General features: G+C 38.5%; 1 protein-coding gene across 1 annotated transcript in view; it reads left to right on the top strand.

Moving 5' to 3' along the window:
* The window catches only part of FAM135B (family with sequence similarity 135 member B), a 219,134-nt gene that overhangs the window by 69,898 nt on the left and 135,890 nt on the right, over positions 1 to 13,346 (top strand). The gene's annotated exons all lie outside the window — the stretch shown is intronic.

Genomic DNA, 13,346 nt, shown 5'->3' with positions numbered 1-13,346 from the left:
TCGTTACTGTCAAGGAAGATCAATGTACATTACTTTCACTAAAGACTGACTGACTTGTTTTTGTAATACAATGTTGTAATGCTCCCAATTATTTTAAGCATCTGTTCAGATAGAAGTACAATAGCTGCTTTAAAATGCTTCTGGACTGTGCTAAATGATAGCTGCATTGAACTATAATAAAAACATGTTCATTTTAGGGTAATAAATCTAATGACTATATTCTTTTATGAAATTTAGTTGAATCCTACCATTTCAGAAGAGAAAATGAATACTCATGCTTGTCTAAAGCTCTGGTTCTGGTGCCCACATTGTTTTTTCACATCCCTGTAAGTTAGAAGAACATGTACAGCTTCTGGTCTACTTAAACTTTTACCTCTATTTTTTCGCATCACTCTTCCTAATAGTCTTTCTAACAACCTGGTGGCTGTGGAGAAGCCTGGCCAAGTGTGAGTTGTTACTCTGCTCACATCTTGGACCCCATAAAAGATTTTCAGTGAGGAGAAGAGAAGATAAAGAAACACTTTTTGAGGAGAACAGAAGGCTCAGATAGGTCAAAAGACTGTGTGTCATGGACAAAGAGTGGCTCTAATGGAATAGTGTTTTCTTTTGTCTATTAGGACTGATGTACACAGAACACTAGATATTCTCTTTCAAGCCTTAGCTTGGCACAGGGGTGGTTCACAGCTGACTTATCCACCTTGAGCACTATTTCCTGCAAGAAAACCATGGAATTGTTTCAGGTATTGGGATGGGGTGGATTAGGTAGAGGTGTTTCTATCTGTATAAGGGCTTTTTGTTATTTGTTTTCACTGTCATGAACTAAGCGGAAAAGATGCTGTGAACTTGAATGAAGGAAACACGGCTCTCCTTAGTTTTAAAAGCAGGATCTGTCATTGTGTTCATGTGTCCAAGCAAATATCCACCACCTTTACGTTAGAAAGCATTCTGACTATACCGAGTACTTGTGTTGTATATATTTTAAAAATCCTCTGTGCTTGAGGTGTTTAGTTTATCTGAGTTATAGAACAAGTCTCCTGTGTATTCTGGTCCTTATAACCCTAGAAGACAGACCTAGCTATAGATTATTTTTCTTGGCTTCTGGTGATCAATGTCAAGTGTTTGATCTTCCTCACATTTGGAAATCCTATCTCTGGGTTCAGTGATTTTTTTGGAGTTAGTAGGATGTTCAGAGGTTATCCAGGAATCTTCCCAATTCTCATGTTACTGTGATGAGCTGCCTGTTTTTTGTCATATTGGTCTGCTTTTAATTCAGTAATTTCCATAAAATGCTTTCTTTGGCTTTGACAGTCAGATCAAATCTCTGGTGTGTGGGTAAACCTAGCAATAACACAGATAATATATTCTGCTGTCACACTAATGAGTTCCTAATTACCCTTGCTTTTTTCCCCACTGGTGCTTACCTTGCTTTACTGATTAATATTCCAAACACACGATACTATAAGTTATACTACATTCATTTGTTTACAGTAATTTTTCTATGTATCCTACATAGTATTATATTTGCTACCCTTCCATAGTTTTAACCTTTGCATTTCAAAAAAAATCCTCTATTGTGTCTCATATTTGCTGATGAGTATCCATTGCCTGGCTACATCTGCTCAGCAGTCCCTATCACTGCAGCATGGAAGTGTAAAGAAATGGAACAGATGAGCTTGCAAAATTTAATTTTAACTTGGGCACGCTTTATTTTTTTTCCCCTATTGCCATTGTTGATATTCACTATAGACATCTGGGATTTTTTGGATTACTATATGGTGTCCCCAGATGAGAGGGTGGTAGAAGTAATAATGATGGGAATTTTCTATTTAACTAGCAGTTTGAGTGCCTTGTAAATTGAGTCAGTATCATTCTGTCCTGCTGAAGGCCAGAAAGTTGATTTATGAAAAGTTGTCCATCAGAATAGCAGTGGAGCAGAAATGAATCTTAATTTCTGTGGGAACCCAACATGCTGTGTTTTTTCACAACAAAATCAAGAACAATGAATAATATTAATAATAATAGGAGTTTTTGTCATCTACTTTTCCTCTTATTACTTTGGTACGCAATCAAAATCAAAAAAACATAATCAAAAACCTGATTATGTATCTCCACAAATACATAACAGTTCTGCTACTGTATACCTAACTGACATAAAGTTGAAATTCCTGAGATGGAACTGTGTAACTGTGCAGAAATAAGGACAGTCTTTTCCAAAACGCTATGTCTTGGTTAACTGTCCTTCTAAAGACGGTACTTTTAGGGGAGTGTGGCTGGGCCAACAGTGAGCTCTTTGGAAAAGGGGGCTCCATGCAAACAAAGGAACGAATAAATCCATCAGGTATAGCAAGAGAATCCTGGGAGAATCAGCCCTTCTGGAGCTGTTAAGTGATAGTTAATAAACAAACTTGATTAAGGACATGATCTCCTGGCCATACGCCACAGAGTCAAAGTGCTTTAAAATGTTAGGCCTTCAGTAATAGTGCTGTGCTACTTTTGATTGTACTGGAAGCTATTTTGAATTCTGTATGCACACACAGTCAATTGCCACCTCTCCCTCACCACAGGAAATGGAAGCTCATTAATCTATTTGAATTATACCTTGTGATATTTGATTCATGTTTCTTAACCTGCATGAATGAATAATACTGAAAAGAGACTGATACAAAAGTAATGAGGTGGGGTTATTTTTTGTGTGCAAATATTTGTTATGGTTCTATGTTTCTGGCCTATACAACAGGAGCAGTCGTCAGCAAATTATGTGTTGCAGGCAGTTTACTTTGGTCAGTTAGTGTTAAATTTACCTTCTTCTGAGGCACAAACATAACAGTGTCAGTATTTATAGACATCAAAGGTTAAATGATGTAGGTGCTGCTATAGGGGAAGACAGAACCTTTTCTTTGGTCAAACCAAAGGATTTGTAATGCTGTTTGATGCCAGAGTTCTAAAGGTTGAGTGATAAGTAATGCAATTTCTGGAAGGAAAAACATTTTTATGTTTTCCTTCCTTTATTCTCTCCATTATGTACTGCTTAATAACTAGTGACTTATTTTCTCTAGTGAAATTAGCTAACTGATTCTGATTTTCCTTAATAGACTAGGAAATAAAATTATCCCTTACTGCCAGAGATCAATTAATTGATTTGTCTGCTTCTGTCAAAAGCCATCCTTCTGCACCTTTTTTTTCTTAAAGCTTTTCAAAATCTATTTAACAGAGAAAAAAAATATAGCCCCACAACTACTGTGTCCACAGGGTAAGTAACTTTTGGAGTCTGTGAGGGAATAGAGGGCACAAAAAAGGTGAAATAATGCCTTAACACTGCTAGGATTCTGGCAATGATGTATTAGAAAACCAGGATCAAGGCAAGTCATTAGTCACCAATCACAGGACTGCTTATCAGTCTTTTTACTCCTCCTGAAATTTACAAATTTCAGGCTGTAATTTGTAAGTGTCTAACACTTACAGTGGTGGTTTATGTGTGTAAGGGGTGGTGGTGCTTAAAAATGAGTGTAAAAATGTATTCCAGCTTCTTCTAAAATGAATGCAACATTGCTCTGTGGAAAAGATTGGTGGTCTCAGAGTTTACAAAACCCTGCAAGTATCGGACCAAGCATCAGTAGCATTCAGAGCTGCTGAAAACAGGATCTACTGCCTTAGCAGCTTTTCTGTGGCAAAACATCCCTGTTGCCTACCAGATGGACAACAGTGTTTCAGTAGACTTAGTCATGAAATCACCCCTTCAGAGACAAAATGCAGCAGCTCCTTTCCTCAGAAAATTGGGGTCTGGCAGTCAACCAGTGCCTTTCTTGTCAGGATGGATATCTGGAAAACACATATTGTATTCTGAGGTTCAGACCTTATTTCCTGGGGTCTTTGAAGTACAGTGTCAGGATATGAAAAAAAAAATTAAAAAATTTTAAAGTCTAGGACACAGGTAAATCTTGTTACTCTGTTCATAAAAATATACATTTCTTGAGACTTCTAACCTGTAATATAATACAAATCACTTTTGGACAGTAAATCTATGACATTTTGAAAATACTTTCCTGGCTCATTTATGATATACAGATTTTCTTTAATAAAAATGAAGTAAAAAAAAAAAAAGAAGAAAAAGAAGGCGGCTAATAGGCATGCTGAAGTGATGTATTTCTTGACTAGTAAGTGCTGTGCCTTGGAACAGATGTATTGATGGAACTAACCTTTTTCTTGACACGAAGACAGGATATTTCTGTGAGTCTTGAACGGACCTTCACTTTAAGGCAGCATCAGATACCTTCCAAAAAAAAAAAGAAAAGCAAAGCTCAGGAGCAAGAAGGCAACGACTCTTTATATGGTCATGGAGTGATAGTTGAGAACCTCAGTTGACAGGATTGGAAGTAGCGTAACCCAAACCCATACTCATGAAAACAGCTGAGGTGCTGGTGTTCAGTAAGCTGAACATCGATGTCCCAAAGTGTAGCAAATGTCCAGCTTCAGGAGAATCATGTATGATGAGTTATTTTCATGAATGTTGAAGACAGTTCTTCCATTTGCCTAGTTAGTGTAGCCTTCTTTAATTTTCAGGTACCCTGTGTCTACTAGAAGAGAGGTGGGATCTCCCATGCCAGTGGTAGGGAGAAAAGGTTGAAACTAAAGTGGAGCCTAAGATATGAAACTGTTCTGCAGGTGAAGAGCAGCATCTCATCAAAATCTGTTGAAAATGATCAAATAGTCAGTGGAAAGAGGATACTCTTCTATCTGGAATTTATCTTCCTCCTTCAAATAAGCAATACTTTGACTTATCTCACCCTAAATACATTAGGTAACTGTTCTGTGTCACTTCTTTTACTTACAGAGAACTCGGCTAAAGGCCAACTCCAACTCATCTAATAGGTTGGCTAACTAAGGCAATATCACAGATTTAGCACAATCTAGATTGAGATAATAAGGGGCCTGGATAGATAGTACTCAGGGCACCGAGATAATGTTTCACATGCTAGATGTGGCAGAGAATCTTAGCGTATCCTCTCTGAAATGCAGCCAGCGTACAGTGACAAAACCTGTGCCTTGCCTGCTGGAGCTGCTTCTGTGACCTACTGTGGTCAGTTCCCTTTGTGTCTTTTCTACCATTTCTGTGTAGTAACTGATGATTGTACAATTAACCAGATGTAAACCAGATTACACCTGTAACCAGATGTACAATCAAGTGACAACATTATGCAGAGAATATGCATATCCATCTGTTGCAAATAAGTGTGTCACACCACAATGGTTCAGTGCATAGCAGAGAAAGGAAAGGTAAACCTAATCAAGACACAAGTTAGCAGTTATACAACGGCTTCTTGTAGAGTATGGCGAGTATGGCTCACTATCCTTTGTTGAAAGATATGTATATAAATGTATATATACATACACACACGTAACTGGTCTGCCTAGCCTACAGCTTTGGAGTGTCCCTAGGCTGCTTGCTGATAACAACCGTAATAGATATTTATGACTGATATTCCTGCTGTCTCTGTTTGTATAGAAGATATCCTCATGCTCTGATGTTCTAATGTCAGTCGTCCTGAGCTGCAGAAATATCATGAGGTTGCTACAAACCACTGCACGTTATTTCCTCAGCCCCACAGGCTACTGTGAGCACGTTGGACACCAGATCATACGGGAAGCTAGTGTACAAAGCAAAGGATAACTTCCTTTCTGTCTGCAGAGTACTTTGCAGCCTGTGACCAGGTTCTAGACAAGGGGTCTTAAACTTAGGATTGAACATGGTGATCAGCAATTTTTTATTTTTATTTTTTTAAGCAGTAGAACTTTGTGTCAGAAATGGAAAATGCACCTGCAGGAAGGATCATCCCTTCTGTGGGACCTGACTGGAGCAGTGCAGTGAGTCCCTATGGGACAGGGGATCATCTCCAATGGTCGAGCATCTTAGAATTGATTCGACATTTCTGATAAGAGCACACAATGGTGTGTTTGTGTGTGCAAAGACTATAAAGCTAAAATAGAAAACATTCTACTGCTTGAGTTTCTACCCAAGGGGAGAGAATAAAAGGAAAATTATATGATAGACATTGGTCTTTGTGGAACCACTACTGAGGGTTGCTCAAATATTAGTGATGAGTATCATATGTCACATAGAATGGGATTAAAAAAAAAAAAAAAAGAAAGAAAAAGAAAAAGCATGTCAGCTGGTGTGTTTATGTACATGTTTGTAACTAAAGAAGGACATAAAATTTTGTTTTATACTGTTTAGACAAAGCCAGTGCCATAGCAGAATTGACACTTTGTAGTGATCTTGTCAGCAATGGGTTGTGATACCCAAATAAAATAATACAAACATCTACATCTCAGAAAATACAGGGGTTCCACTGTTCTTCCAGCCTCAGTTTTCAGGACTGCTAAGCACTCAGGAAATCACTCAAAACCATGTGACATTTTATGTTTGACACGGAAGGAGTGACACACTTCACTCGTAAGAGAGAAGCAGCAATATGTTTATTGGTATAAAACAGTGATTTAATGAAGTTTGATAATAAATGCAACAGTGGTTTAACAAGATTCAATGGCAAGGTACACTCGATTACTACACAGAGGACAGGGTCAGACAAAACTGTCAGGGAGACCCTCCCATTGAGTCATGAGTTCAGAAAGGACCCACTTGCCTTCTCAACTCCTTCTCAGGGAGGAGTTTAGGCGTGGCTGGATCCAGACTTAGTCCCAGATTTACTCAATGGGGTTTATATCTAGAGAATTGTATATATACAATCAATCTTTGATACCACTTAGGTAAGATTTCAAAGTTTAACATGCTATTAATTGCTTTCTGAGAATCTGCTGCTGTAAGGAATCTCTCAACCTTGAGGACTAACCTTGAGAGGTGCCCCTGCTCAAGGAGAGATCCTGGCATGCAGCCCACTGCCATGCAGGAGAACTCAATGGGCTCTGGGGCTGTCCGCTATTTATGGAGTAAGTTAATTGACTTATAGCATATTTGCATACCAACTACAGAAGTTAGTTTTTTTCAAAGTTGGCTTGAGTCAGACCTTGACCAGCACTGTGCTTAGGTGGGTGCATTGTTTAAATTGGCTATTGTGTTATCTGTCTTCCCCAAATCCACTTAAGAGTTGGATACAGCCATCACGACCAGATGCAGCCATTAAGACCACCACTGGTGCTTATCATTTGAGCATTGCTACAGAAATAAAGGTCAGGATGGAGGGGAACTCAGCCACAACGTTAATCAGGCTTCTGTAGCCTTCTTCAAAACCACCAACATTAACGGAGTCTCTCCATCGGTTTGTTGGATTGTGTCTTCTCTGATTTAGAGGCTGGCAAGCAATGCACTTATCTAACTCATGCCTCCAAAGAAGTTTCTTTGTGATACCTAATATTAAGCAATGGCATTTCTAGTCAGATTTCTGCGCCAGAACTTGTAGCTGAGCCTTTGGCAATGTCTACGCTTTCAGTGCAAATCCTACCCCCTTTCTTTAAACCCATGTTTCCTGGAGTCAGGCAATTAGACAAGAAACTCTTGTACTATTTAAAATTAACCTTTTAATGGCCATGATTGCTATGAAAACCATGGAAGGCTGTATCCCAAAGCTTCAAAAGTAATTTCATATTTATTAGATTTAAAAAGATACTTCAAAATTATTAACTCCAGGTTCCATTCACTTGTTATATAATCCCTTGTTGCTAATCAGTGCTGGAAGAGTGGAAAGGAAGTGTGTTCCTTGCAAGCCTTTTTTTAAAAAAACAACACACTAACAGATAAAAAGAAGAAAACCCCAAACTTAGCTAACTATTGTACCTGTTTGATGGAAAAATAAAAGTTTGTCCCTTAACTTCTAGATACCGTCCTCTCTAAGGAAAGCAAATATCACCCCGATCCAAGTGACATTTACATTGCTGCTTTGATGACTTTCTGAGTGAATTATGTCAGAAAGTAGCTTCATTTTCACCTAACATGGTTTGCATTTATATGGAGCTATACTTCAAGTGTTGATTGTGGTTCCTGATTCATAGACTTACATATGGACCCATGTCCACTGGAATCGTGTGTGTGTGTGTGTCTTTAGGGGAAGGGAGTATAAGCCGTCAGGCTTATGAAAAGATATATATGTAAGTGCTGTAACATTTTATTACTTCAGAATGTTCTTAAGTGAAGTGACACATTTTTAAAGCATTGAACTTTACAGCCAGCCAGCCAGAAAGATGGCACCAGCATAGACTGTGTCAGTGCCTTTATTCTATACAAGGGATGGTGCCAAAAATTACTGAATGAGCAGCTCTGGTAATAAAATAACTATGAGATGCTTCAAAAACCCACTGCATTCCTTGTATGCAGTTTTTAGGGAATGGGAAGTTATTCTCCAAGTTTTCATGTGGGGGTGATTGTGCTTTACAGCTCTTCTGGCACTTTCCTCTCTAAGGGACTTTGTAAGAAGCAACTAATTGAGGCAGATGAAGTTATCTGTGTTCAGAATGTGTTATCACATTGTTACACACTGTGCATATCCCTAGGGGAAGCATAGCATAATCACCAGCAGCAAATCTTGTCTTTAAATATAGGACAAGCTGTTGAGAGAACAGCGAGACTTGGCCTCTTCCTGCAGTTCCTGGTTGCAAGGGAGGGGAAGAGAAAAAAAGAAAAAAATAAAAGATCCTATGAGGCTAGTCAAGCTCTGGAGTTTGCTGTCCAGAGGCGGGGGAATCTCCATTTTGGGAAATCTTCAAGACTTGACTGGACATGGCCCTGAGCAATTTAGTCCAAATTCAGTAATCGGTCCTGCTTTGAGCAGGCGTCAGGCTGGAGATCACCCAGGTTCCCTTCTAGCCTGAATGTATCCCTGACTCCAGGATGAGTGTGACCATAGCCTTCCTCAGCACAGACACAACCCTGTGCAGCTTCCTTCTGCATCACTCGGTTTCAGCCTGTGCTGTAGACACTACGTCTTAGTGATTTATCATCAGATTCATGGTGTCCAGTAATTTGTCTAGCTGTTTAGCTTACAGCACAAAATAGGTTTATTTAATTATCATTAAAAAGTTCTTTTAGCTGAGAAATGCAGTTTACAAATAAAATTAAGTTCTGCTTGTCATCTATATGCAAAGCTCCATACCTTAAGTCTTGAAGTTATTGCGTCCAGTTCGTCAACAAATGCGTCACATCCTGAAGCAGCCCAATTTTCAATGCTGCACTTAATGTCACCCAGTTCTAAGAACTTACGGCATTTGTGTCATCAACTCCCCATGATATCATTAAGCACAAATTCTCAGAGGGTAAAGCAGTTAGAATTCAGGGCATCAGTGAAGATCACAACTGTCTCTAGAAGACCCATGAATGAAAAGCAACCACTTATGGTATAAAGTCTATTGGTTCAAGTAGAAATTCACCTCAGAGACAAGGGTTTAGCCTATTAAATGGAAGCCTTTGCTTTGCTGAACTTAAAACTTAACTAACTTTCTTAAGGGTGATCAAAGCCACTCAGTGATACTCCAGAGATTAATACCTTAAATTTAAGATCTCTGCTTGTAGAAATATTTTTATTAATTGGATTCATAAAAATGGGCAAAGCACTGCCCAATTACACACCAAGAGCTCTGAAGAAAATCTTACGGTGGTCAATTTTTAATGTTACAGATGATAGAATGCGCTGACTTCCAGGTTAATGACTGATGAGCGTTAAAAGTTGGCTAAGTCCCAAAAGTTTCATTTTAGTTTTTTCTTCTCTTTTTAATGATATTTTTTTACCCAAGATTTTAATCTAACGTCACACCTTGAATATTATTTCCTGAGAGAGTGGATCCCATCTGTTTGCATCACATTCCTCTTGGCTAGCACTGTCTGTATGATATATTTTATTGTTTGTCTCCCAGGAGCAAACAGAATGCTTTCTCTGTCTGTATCCTTACCTCCTGACTTCTGAATTCTCCTGGTGTGTACAAAGCTTTCCACCTGTGTAGCCAGAGTATCTGTATTAAACTGTGCTCTGCATAAGTATCACCACCTTTTACCTTTGGATCAAAAATCACTTTACAGCCTTTACTGATCCTTCAAAATGTCTTTCTTAAGTCCTAGTTGTTTATATTCTACCAATGGGAAAAATCTTAGGCAACTGTAACGAGACTAGGATCAGAAAAAAAGGTAGAAAGTGAATGTATTGGTTCACTGGACTACACTTAAACTTCCCCCCCCCCCCCCCCCCCCCCCCCCCCCCCCCCGATACCTATGGCTAAACAGAGGCCAGTTTGCTGATGGTTGTGCAATGAATACTTTTGAATGAGTTGTTTTAGTGACTAGCTATCGTTCTAGTGTTCATGACCAAGAAAAATCAGCTGCCATCCCATGTGTGAAGTGTGACTGAAGTGAGCACATTTTCTCGACATATGACTTAGCCAGTTCTTGTTGTGCTACATGGACACCAAACAGGAGCAGAACAAATGGTGAATCTGGCCCGTATGGGTTGAGAAGTGATGACATCTGGAGTTCTCATAAGCTCTCAAATTAATATAACATTTCTGGGCTCTCCAACATGTGTTTGTTTTAAATAACCATGTTGTCCAGTATTTTCCCTCTGATATTGGACATGCCTGACTTTAACTCTGTATTAATGACTGCTGGGAAATGTATGTGAAAAATTTCACATTGCCATGCAAACTAAGGTCGAAGAAAAAAATCACACAAGTAAATTTTTTCTGTTATGTCTCTAACTTAGTGCCCCTTGCCCATCATTTTCAGAGACGAAGCACTGCTTAGCGGCTAGGAGACGTAGTTCAGGTCTATTGCCCTGCCCTATATGTGAAGAAATCCTGTCTCTTTGCAATACTGTCCACACATTTTAGCACAGTTTTGTGAGGTGCATTTTAATGTAACTGTTTCAAACCCAAATGATCTATGGCTGTTATTATTTGTTGCAGTGAGTAATGAGTTCGGGAAATTTCTTGAGGTGGGCTTGAACAGCCTTTTACTCATCAGCAATATGAGCAGCTCATCAGCAATCATCTTCTCTACAAACATGGGAGTAGTAATAATATCTCGGAAGATTGTTCTTAACAGGGTACAATCTCAAATGCTCAGATGCTGTGATAGTAGAAAACATCATTGTGCATGGGAAAAAATTGTTCCAGAGTGTCTCTGACTTTTATTTTCCAGAAATTTTTGTATTCAGCTTAAAACACCCCAAAGTCTAATCTTCAGAATGGAAAACTATACACCATCTCCAGATCATATCCTTTTAAGATTTGGGTTCCTTATGTTAGGAACCCAAAATCATTACTCTTTTTTGATACTTCATTCTTTAGAGTTGCCTTGAGATTATAACCATTTCTGTAACTGAATAGTTTAATTCTATGGATGCAATCAAACTATATGGTGTGTATACCGCCGACAAGGTGCACTTGAGATGCAATGGAAAAAAAATGGTTGGCCTTTGTCCTTGCATTAGGGGAATTCAGTATATTGTGTGTCTGGATGGGAAGATCTTTTTTAGCACTTTAATTACTTAATGTGCTTGCTGCAGCAGAAGTACATTAATAAACGGAGATCAATTTCTCCCATCAATCCATGTCCACTTTGTTATTTCAGAACATTCATTCATTTGTGGGGATAACATCTGCCAAGAAAAGGTATTACAAATAAAATGCAGCTGAAAAACGATCTGTTCTTTAGTAACCTCTTGTTCCTGTTTGGCTATGCATGATAAATCTTCATAATGATGTCCTGCAACAAATGAGAAGTCAGTTTATAATGTGACTGTTTAGAGCGATGTCTGCAACCAGCCAACACCAAAAGTGCTGAGGAAGCTGTGAATTTTTCATTTATTTAGTGATTTTTTTTTGCTGACCAGTTGAATATATTCTCTTTGGTTTAGATATTGCCAGGACTCACATGTCCTCATCATAAGATAAACTTTGTGAAGCAGTGGAGAGAAATAAATTGATGTAATAGACCTACTAGAGCTTAAGAAAAGTGACTGGTTGGAAGATTCTCAGATAAGAGCAGCTATGGCTTGTTCAACCACTGGACAAAGAAAGTAGGCTAAATCACTTAACAGAAAACATACTGGTCTCAAGTTCTTACTTTTGGCAATGGGCACAGTACATAAGCATTCAGATTTTACTAAATGGGTAATTTAAGCCAGTAGGTAACATTACCAGTTTGGGAAGAACAAATCTATTTAGGGCTTGCCCTAACTATGTTCAGATAAAGAAAATACACCTGTGCTCCCCTACCTTATGGAGTTATTGAAAGGCTACATACATCGGCAGTTTTTAGAGAATAAACCAGTAGAAAGTATTTCAGAGAATGAAGTCGATAGGTCTGTATACATTGAAAGGTAAGAAACTTTTTTTTTTTAATCTAACCTGAGCTTCTGCCAATTTTTGTTACATTACTTAAAGCTGTCAAACTCATTTCTACACAGGGTTTCTCTGAAAATCCTTGGTCTGTGATACATGCTACGCTCAAATTTGAATTCAAATTGCATTACGAGTCACAACAGGCATCCAGCTTTCCCATTAGTTTGAAAAAAAGGTATGGATATGTGTGATTTTCTAGCAGATCTCACCAATGGCCTTATAAGAACAAGATAAAACTGTTTCATTGACATGTTAGCACTTTAGATCAAACATTTTTCTTTAAGAACATTTTACCAATTAGAAAAAAGTTATTGGAAAAAGTTCCATGTTGGTTCTGTCTTCCTTCACTTGTCCTGTCTGTGATTATGTGGCATCCCAGTAAGATGGAAAACAATCAAGAGTACTAGTAGTCTGTGATGCACAACATATTATATGCCATTTCAGATAACATGCAAATGACGCAAGTTTCTGGAAATCCCTGTTCCATGGTTTAACTGAGTTCCTGTAGCTGACTCTGCTTTCCTGTCTTGACATTGCCATAACTTTTTATGAACTCTGAGAGAAATTCCTAACAGAATTTCAAAATCACTCAAGCTTTTGTAGCACCTAGATTACTTTCATACTCTTTTCAGCTGATCGATAACATTTTGTCCTTCTATTGTATCTTCTTGCTAGGAAGAAGTCATTAAAATCTGCCACCGTTCTCAGCTCCTAATGCTTCCCTCCTTGAAAGAAATGATAGGTTGTTCTTGACCTGTTGCACTGCTTCTAGCCCTGCAGACATTAGTTGATAGTTGAGCCTATGAACTGCCTGCAGATCAACAATGAGCTTTTAGGATGGTCCGGTCCAAAGATTAGCCCAGTGTCAGATGGCATCCTGTATTTCACAAGATTCTCTGCTAACCAAATTAGCAAGGTACAAAATACACTAAATTGAGGCACTAAAAGTCCTGGCTGTCACTAATCTTTGCTATTTGTAGGAAAACAGTTAAAGTGAGCCAGTGAGG

The sequence above is a fragment of the Falco peregrinus genome, chromosome 3 (assembly GCF_023634155.1).
Source record: "Falco peregrinus isolate bFalPer1 chromosome 3, bFalPer1.pri, whole genome shotgun sequence".
NCBI classification, from domain to species: domain Eukaryota; kingdom Metazoa; phylum Chordata; class Aves; order Falconiformes; family Falconidae; genus Falco; species Falco peregrinus.
Note: the sequence above shows the minus strand (reverse complement) of the source record. Positions and strands in the feature narration are given on the sequence as shown.